The sequence below is a fragment of the Notamacropus eugenii genome, chromosome 2 (genome assembly GCF_028372415.1).
Source record: "Notamacropus eugenii isolate mMacEug1 chromosome 2, mMacEug1.pri_v2, whole genome shotgun sequence".
Classification (NCBI taxonomy): domain Eukaryota; kingdom Metazoa; phylum Chordata; class Mammalia; order Diprotodontia; family Macropodidae; genus Notamacropus; species Notamacropus eugenii.
Window position 1 is genome coordinate 482,862,197 of NC_092873.1, and position 8,365 is coordinate 482,870,561.

At 37.8% G+C, this 8,365-nt stretch overlaps 1 long non-coding RNA gene across 1 annotated transcript; it reads left to right on the forward strand.

The window, feature by feature from the left end:
- The first annotated feature begins 4,991 nt into the window (after nt 1-4,991).
- On the forward strand, nt 4,992-7,906 carry LOC140524202 (uncharacterized). Its single transcript, XR_011973600.1, has 3 exons — nt 4,992-5,304; nt 5,445-5,553; nt 7,795-7,906. It is a non-coding gene; the product is annotated as an uncharacterized lncRNA (long non-coding RNA).
- Nucleotides 7,907-8,365: the final 459 nt, after the last annotated feature.

Consider the following 8,365-nt stretch of genomic DNA (forward strand, 5'->3'; position numbering starts at 1 on the left):
TCCAATTTATGGATGCATTTTTCTTAAAATGTACTTAGAGATGAATGCAATACTTTCTTTTCCCTTTTCTATCTTCTCTCTGGCACAGCAGCCATAGGCAATGATAAAATTTATTTGGAACTCTCAGGGCTAAAATATTTTCTTAGCCCTGTGTTAAAATGGAATTTTCCAAATATTAGACTAGGATCACATAGTATTTTCGGCATACTTCATTGATTCATATGAATGAACCCTAAACATAAAATAATAGTATATTATACCTGGAAGAGACCTCAAAAATCATCTGTGACAACTCTCTCATTTTACACATTAGAAAATGGAATTTCAGATAATGACTTGCCTAAAGTCACACTTCTAATCAGTGATAGAGGATTTGAGCCTAGCTTTATTGGTGAACAGTTCTGGGTTCTTTCTATTACATAAACCATCCCTTAATCTTTACATGAACATTAACCTCAACTTTAGCTTTAGTCTTGATCTATCAGGCCCCAGGTTTCCTCATCTGTAAAATAAGGTAAAACTGATTTGCCTTCTTCCTAACTAGTCTGAATGTGAAATAATTCAATTAATGTGTCCCTTGATTATTCTTGATTTGAGGTACAGTGTGTCTGTTATATTTCACTACATCTGGGAGTTAGAAATTATTTGTATCAGTGTCTCTCCTTTCATCAATATGGAATTTACCACCACCCTTGGAAAAAGACAATTAAAAAGAGAAGGAGCTATATCCATAAAAATCCTATGTTCTATGTTGACTATTTTTTTCATCCACAATTCCACAGCTAACAAGAAAATGTTCCCCTAAAGAAAACCAATGTGAAATGGATATTTTTTTTCTTCCCTAATGCCTATATTTCCTAAGCCCATTTTGTGTTTTAAGAAAGGAGAGGGGGAAAAGTTTATTTTGGTTTGTAGTATTCTATGTGACATTTTCCATTATTGATGAAAACAATGGTGAACATTCCTGATTTCTTTCACTGGCCTTTCACCTGCCACCTTTGTCCACTATGGACCTCACTGAGTATGGAGGTAGTAGGTGCAAGCTTCTGAAAAAACTTCCAACCTCCATTCAGTCACATGACTTTGCAAGTGCTCCATTGGCATGTTGTTTCCTTCCCCCCCCCCCCAACAATAATTGCCTTTCTTTTAGATTTCAGTGTTTCCCTTTTGTGTTTACGATAACAGAGGGATGCTTTATTGCATTCACCAGGCCCGTTGCCATGGTGATCGGCAGTTGCTGCGTGCTGTAAAAATAACCCTCCTTCCTTGATAGATTTCACTTGAGTGAAAATAACCCTTAAAAATAGGTTGAAATTTACATACTAACTCTTCCAGCAGGTTCGAGGGAAAAAAAAGAAGAATGAATTACAACACGATTTGACAAGCTATTAGGACAACAGTGAGATGTTTGAGCCTAAGATTCTAGTGTAGGCCATGATGAGTTCCACCAAATGCCTTGTACAAAGCTTGCAAACTTATTTCCCCATGTAATCTTTTCCCATTAGAATTATGAGATGGCCACAGTGAGTTAAAAGATAAATTCTAAATTTTTATAAACATCAGAAGTAATAGAATTGGTAGAAACCATAAAGTCATGAAATCCGCTTATAGGCTGATAGGTCCTCGTCCTCAAGTGGAATACATCTTCACTAGAAATGTATTCAAAATCTCTTAAAAAGGCAAATAAGGAATCCCAAGATATGTGTTGGTGGAAGCATTGTAACTTGTTCTAAGAAGTGAGCCCTCAGTCGGAGTGGTCACATTCGAGATGGACAGAAGAAGAAAGAGGCTAAGAGTGCTAGACCAAATAGTCATCTAACTTCCATACCTATCTTGTTAACCAAAAATGTATTGAGGTATTAGAAGTCATTTCAATCCATTCATGAGCACTTCTTAGGCCCTCACTGAGTGTTACTCAGAGATTGGTGAGGATAGGAGCATGGATACAGCATCTCCATACTTTGCACCCTCGACACACATGTCCTGGATGGATCCTACCCCTATTTCTATTTCTAGTCTGAGAACAAATCTCCATCTACCATATACTCCTGAATCTGATAGTTCACACTATTATTAACATTTGAAGCATTTTACTCACATGTGAATTGAGCAATAATTATTTTTCCTGTATCTACCTGCTGTGGATGTACAAAGGTTACTGGGATTATTTCTGTGATGCCATCTGGATTATAAAGCTAGATGTATCATTCCTATCCATCATGTATACCTATAGCATGCTGAAACTACCATCTTCTATCTTTATGTAAATGATTCCAGATCTACCTTTCTGACTCCAATATTTCATTCCCTCTTGGATCCTTTCATATGCTCTGTTGATATGACTTTTTATGACACTATCAAACTCACATTCATAGGTCAGGAAGTATGAAGTAATCTTTTCAATCTGTTAGCTAAATCTGAACAACCGATTATGAGTGGCATACTCTGAAATGGATGCAAGGACTGAAGAGGGCCTAGAGAAGAGTCCCTAAAGTAATTGAGTATGGAGAATAGACTCTGTGAGGAAAGGCTAAACGATTTAGGTTTGTTTTACCTAAAAAAAAGTCACTTTTTATGAAGTTCATATAAGTCATATAATAACAATTTCAGAGTAGAAAGGAACTTCAGTAACCATTTTATCCAGTCCATCCAATAATTCCCCCAACAAGACATATCATGGAAAGCCATTCATACTTTCTTTAAAAGATTCCCAGTGAGGAGGCTGACATTCTCTATGTCTGGAGACAACTGAATAAGAGAGAATGGGCTTGGATGAAAGCAAGATAGTTCAGTTGGATATAGAGTCTAAAGGGTTTAGATGCATAATTAAACATTAGAATGTATGACTATAACTACTTCTACAAGCAGTTGAGAAAACTCCATCTATAAAGATCTTATGTTTAGATAATCTATTCTGTTTAGATACTTTTGCCTAGAGATGGAGGCCTGATTTCATGATGACCCTTTCCATTCTACTATACTATGACTTAAAAAAAGATAACATGATATAAACAGAACCTAATATCTTTTTCAGAAGGGATTAGGATTTGCCTCATTATCTGTGAAGTTACCCACCATATTGTATACCACTGAGGAGAGTGTAAAGCAATGGCAGAAACTCTATTAGCAGAATATCAAAAGAATATCCCTAGGGTACTTAGGAAGATTATAAAGATACTCATTTTGGTTGGCCAGTAGAGTTCTGTAGACATTAATACTTCGGTGGATTTGTGTTCTCAATGATCCTTCCATTGGCACCCATAATAACTTATCTATGTCTTCTCATTCCACGTGGTTCTTTCTTGCATTCTTTCACTGAATCTGCCCAACATGATAAAAGTATATCATGTTTCTCCATTTCACAGGTGACAATGAGGCTATGTGTATGACCAGTTCAATTAAGTCACTGTATAGTTCTCCACTTTGGTTGTGCTATGGACACAGAGCCATAATTAGATGGTTGTGCTGTTTCACTGATATAACAAGATCAAGGATCTACAAAATCAAGGAATATGGGTGTATTAGGGATGCTAGCTGTGGTTGGTGAAAACTCCTTTCTTCTCCATGATTCTTTCATCACAAGGCACACTTGTCCTTTTTTAATGAGCCATGGCCCCAGTTTCCCTTCTTCTTTCCTAATTCATTGTCAGAACAGAGTGCAGGATGATGAGAGCCAGAGGGAAACATTCAGATTCATGCAGGACCCTCTTGCCAAGTTAACAAGATGTATGAAAAGTCCAAATCAAAAAATTTTATAATGTTTTATAATGTTACCTTTTGGGACAAGTGTTTCGATTCTGCTTTCCCATTTTCTGCTATGTGTAAGTTGAGAGTAGTAGATATGAGTGGACAGAATGGATAGGGAAATGCCTTCTCTTGCTCAATTTTTACTTTTCCAGAGTCGCCTTTTCTCAGGGGGAGCAAGATCTTTCTCCTCTATTCTGCACCCTTCTGCCTGTCAGAGGAGAGATAAGGGATTTATAAGGAAGAGGGTAGAGAGCCCAGTTTTTATGTTCTCCTTCATCATGGCCCTTCAAGCAGAGCACTAGTCCTTTCTAGAGAAGGAGGAATATAATACCAACTTAAGCGTGCTCAGAATCCCTTGGGATGGTGGTTGGGACTCTTCAAACAACAACCTGCTTGCTAACAAATATGTAATTGCTTTTTCCTCTCTGATATCTGCCCCCATCCTTTTGTTTTTCCCATTTGGAAACGTGTCTCTGGAGAAACATGAGCCAAGTTGCTGTTTTCTTTGCCTCTTTATTTCTATTTTACCAGCAAAAGAAATACATCATAGCTCTGGGACCTTGACAGTGGTGGGGGCAAGAGGGAAGGTAGCAAGGATCAAGTGGCCAGTGTTTTATCCTGTGTACCTTTATGGAAGAATCGCTTTCCAGAATTCCCCTAGAGAATTCCTACTGGAATTTGCTCTCAGTTCTGTGCAATGGGAAAAGCATCATGGGTTCTTTGCTCTGGGTCACCAAAAGGGTATAGTGCACCAATATTTACCTACCTACCAGGAATATAATGAAATTTAATAAATGAATGTTTGTAAAGCACTTAGAATCTCTTGGATAAAAGGTGTTCTAGAACTGCTGCTATGCGTCCCTGTTTATATTCTCATGAAAAAAAAATCACAAAGCAGTCTTTAAAATAAGGAAATAATACGAAGCAAACTATTTAAAAACATCACAAGGGACAGCTCAAATTTGTTGACATCTCCTTTGACTGTCCCCCCAAAGCCAGTTTGGTTTTGTTTCTTTCCTGCACCAGAAGGAATGAGGTGAACTGCTGAGACAATGCTTGGTTTGTGTAATGTGAGCCCTTTGTTTCTAAGAAGGGGAGATTCCATTGTCTACTCAGAGACTGTGCATGGAGACAAACAAAGCCTCGGTGATCAAAAGCAAAGACAGCACATTTAAGCTCTTTAATACTTGCATGTTGATGATTTCATTATTGACTTCTATTAAGCTCTCTCTGGGCTAAGAACCAAACTCCCCCACAGCTCAGCCAAGCTGCATTGCTGGATGTATTTGCTAGTAAGTTTAAATCCCCTTTCTCTCCATGACAAGCTTATTACTCTGGGATGACTTTCTCCTGGTCCTAGGGAGGTATCTATAGATTCCATATTTGGTTTCCAATCCAACACCCCATTCTCCACCCCTATTATGTTTTCTTGCATCTTTTTTCTACCCTGTTTTTCTTTTCCTCCCCACTTTTTAATTCTTTGCTCTTAGTTCCAGCCACTCTTTTCCCAGAAGGCCAATCCTCCCTTCTGAAAGAGACCCAAATTCTTCTTGCAAGGTGAGTCCAACCATCAGAAGGGAAGTAATGAGATTATGATTAAAAGTACACCTTGATAGTGGTGTATCCATCAAACTGTCATAGAAATCTTATCTCTGCTGCTAGTCTCATCAATCTGACCTTTCAATTATTATCCACAGTTCATGACTCTAAGTGGATCTACCTCTGAGCTAGAAGGGGAGATACACAACTCTTTGTTGGGGGCTGATGACAGCCTGTGGTTCACCAGGACATCTCTTTTGTGAGATGGTAAGCCTATTTCTTTTTTTTGAGTTAAAAGTGATTGTATTGGTTTTGACCTCCTGAATAATACTCACTTCCACAAACATTTAGTGAGCTCCTACTGTATGTTTAAAAAATGCTTTAATATGGAGAAACAATTTCTATCCTTCTCCCAACATATTGCTATGACTTATAAGCTACTACACTAGTTTTTCATAGGGAGAGAGAGACAGAGAAGCACAGAGAGAGAGAGAGAGAGAGAGACAGAGAGATAGGGAGAGAGAGAGAGACAGAGAGAGAGAGAGAGAGAGAGAGAGAGAGAGAGAGAGAGAGAAAGAGAGAAAGAGAGAGAGGAGAGAGACAGAGACAGAGACAGAGACAGAGAGACAGAGAGACAGAGAGAGACAGAGAGGGACTATAAATCAACCAGTTCATAGGTTTTCATAGGATTTAGAGTGATAAAGTATCTTGGAGATTATTCAACTCATTAAACTGGAGCACATGAACTTATAATTTAAGATGTTAATAGAAGTATTTTTTCTTAAATTCTTTATTTATTTAATATTCTTTTTTTAAACTTTGAGTTCTAAATTTTCTCCCTCCTTTCCACACCTCCAAACCCATTGAGAAGACAAGAGATATGACATTAAGATAGATGTTTTTCAGTATAATTGGTTTCCTTCATAATTCTTTAAATTTTATTTTGTGCATTTGAAAACATTAGTCTGAAAAGGGACCCATAGAATTCATCAGATAGCAGGAGGGGTCCATGACACCAAAAAAATGGTGTTGAACCCATGTCTAGTCCAATGTGATCAATTTCTAGATAAGGAAAATGAGACAGAGAAAGGATATATCTTGCCCAAGTCAGTGGCAGAGTTTGTTTATTCCCTCTATAATATTAAAGACTTCACCTCTATATGAAGGTAAAAATGAAGAGTCAGGTTTCCTGTATAGCTCCCGTTGTGACCCTGTTGTAAAGAATCTATATCCCATCCTTAATCCTAAATTACATTTGTGTTTTGAATTTGTCACACATAGGCCTTAGCTCACAGATCTATTTATTAACTTTTTTTCTTTATTTCTGAGTTAAAGTGACAAAAGACAAAAGGATAGAGTGGAAAAATATAGACACCTAGGTTCTAGTCTTATCTTTACCATTTGATTAGCTGGCTAATATCAGACAAGTCATTTAATCACATTGGGCCTCAGTTTCCTCCTCAATCAAATCCGATGCTTAGAGTAGATGATAGGATCATAAATCTAGAGCCAGAAGATGGGGTGGTACAACACCCTCAATTTTCACTGTCTGCCTTCCATACCTGGAATACTCTTCTTCCTAATCTCTACCTCCTGGCATCCTTGAACACCCAGCTAAAATCCCATGTTCTATGAGAAGTCTTTCTAGATCTCTTTTAATACTACCACTTTAAAAAAAATACTATCCCTTTTCTATATTGATTATCTCCAACTTATCCTGTATATAGCTTGTTTGTATATAGCTGGTTTCATGTTTTGTTTTGGTTTTTTTCTTTCTTTAGTTGTGAATTCCTTGAGAGCAGAGACTGTCCTTTTGTCTTTTACTGTGTCTCCAGAGCTTCGTACAGTGCCTGGTCCATAGTTGGTGTTTAATTAATGCTTATTGATTGACTGACTTCTTTCCGTCCTCAAGGATTCCAGAAATTAGGAGGAAATAAATACTATTTATTTCCATTTGTAGAACTACTAACAGTATAACTTGATATTACTCAAAAACAGTCTCAGATTCTCAACCCGCCCCCCCTTCCCATTCCCACCTCAGGTAAGATGCATAGAAACTGATAGTAAGTAGAAAGTTATGCTTAGGTTCAGGAAGAGTATCTAAGAAATTATTCCCTATGCAAATTATCAAGCACTTTCTTTCTTTCTGGAATCTCATGTAGATTGTGTGGGTAAAACAATTTGATATTTCCTGTGGGGTTTCTAAAGCTTAAGGAAGATGGAGGCTGGCTTCTCTCATTCTACTCTGTATCAGCTTCTACTGCTTCCATAAGGAACCTACTTTTGGCCTCACCTTGTTACAAGCACTCTCTGAAAGCCACTGACTTCACACTAATACACACACGTGCGCGCGCGCACACACACACACACACACAAAACCTGTATACGTTGGGCTTTGGTGGTGAGGGGGTGGTGAGTTCACCACTAATGGATTAACTCTGTTGTTTGGTCTGACCACCAGCTGCCCAACACAGCAATTACCACAATAAAATGCTTAATTTTTCACAGGGCATTAAACATCCTAACAGTTCCTAGCACAGATGTGGAGCTGTCTTGAAGCAACAGTGTTCAGGTGAAAGCAATAAAAGAGGTCACAGATTACTGAAGGCAAGCAAGTACTCCAGGTAGGGTGTTTGTTTTTTGTTTGAGTTTTTTTTGCTTTGCTTGGATTATAAAACAAAAACAAAATGTAATAAAGTCTTAGAGCGATAGAGCATCTTGAAAGTTAAAGGGTTCTTTTCATCCATTAAAAAGAAAGAAAGCACAACCAGCTAATTCTATCCCCTTTATTAACTGTCAATCAGCCACAGCTGGGAATGGTTGGGAAGACCATAGTGTATCATGAGCAGTACAATTCATTTCAATTTAACAGTGGTATAAGGATCTACTGGGTGCAAGGCATTAGGCTAAGTACTAGAGATACCAAGATAAAAATGGATGCACCCTTCCTATAATTTAGGGTAACTTTAAATGCATATCATATCCAGCAGACCACTGTACAGGTGAGAATTTCATGGCAAAGGATTCCTAATAGATCATTTCCAGTTTGCCTGTTTTGGTGTATTGGTAGTCTGATATG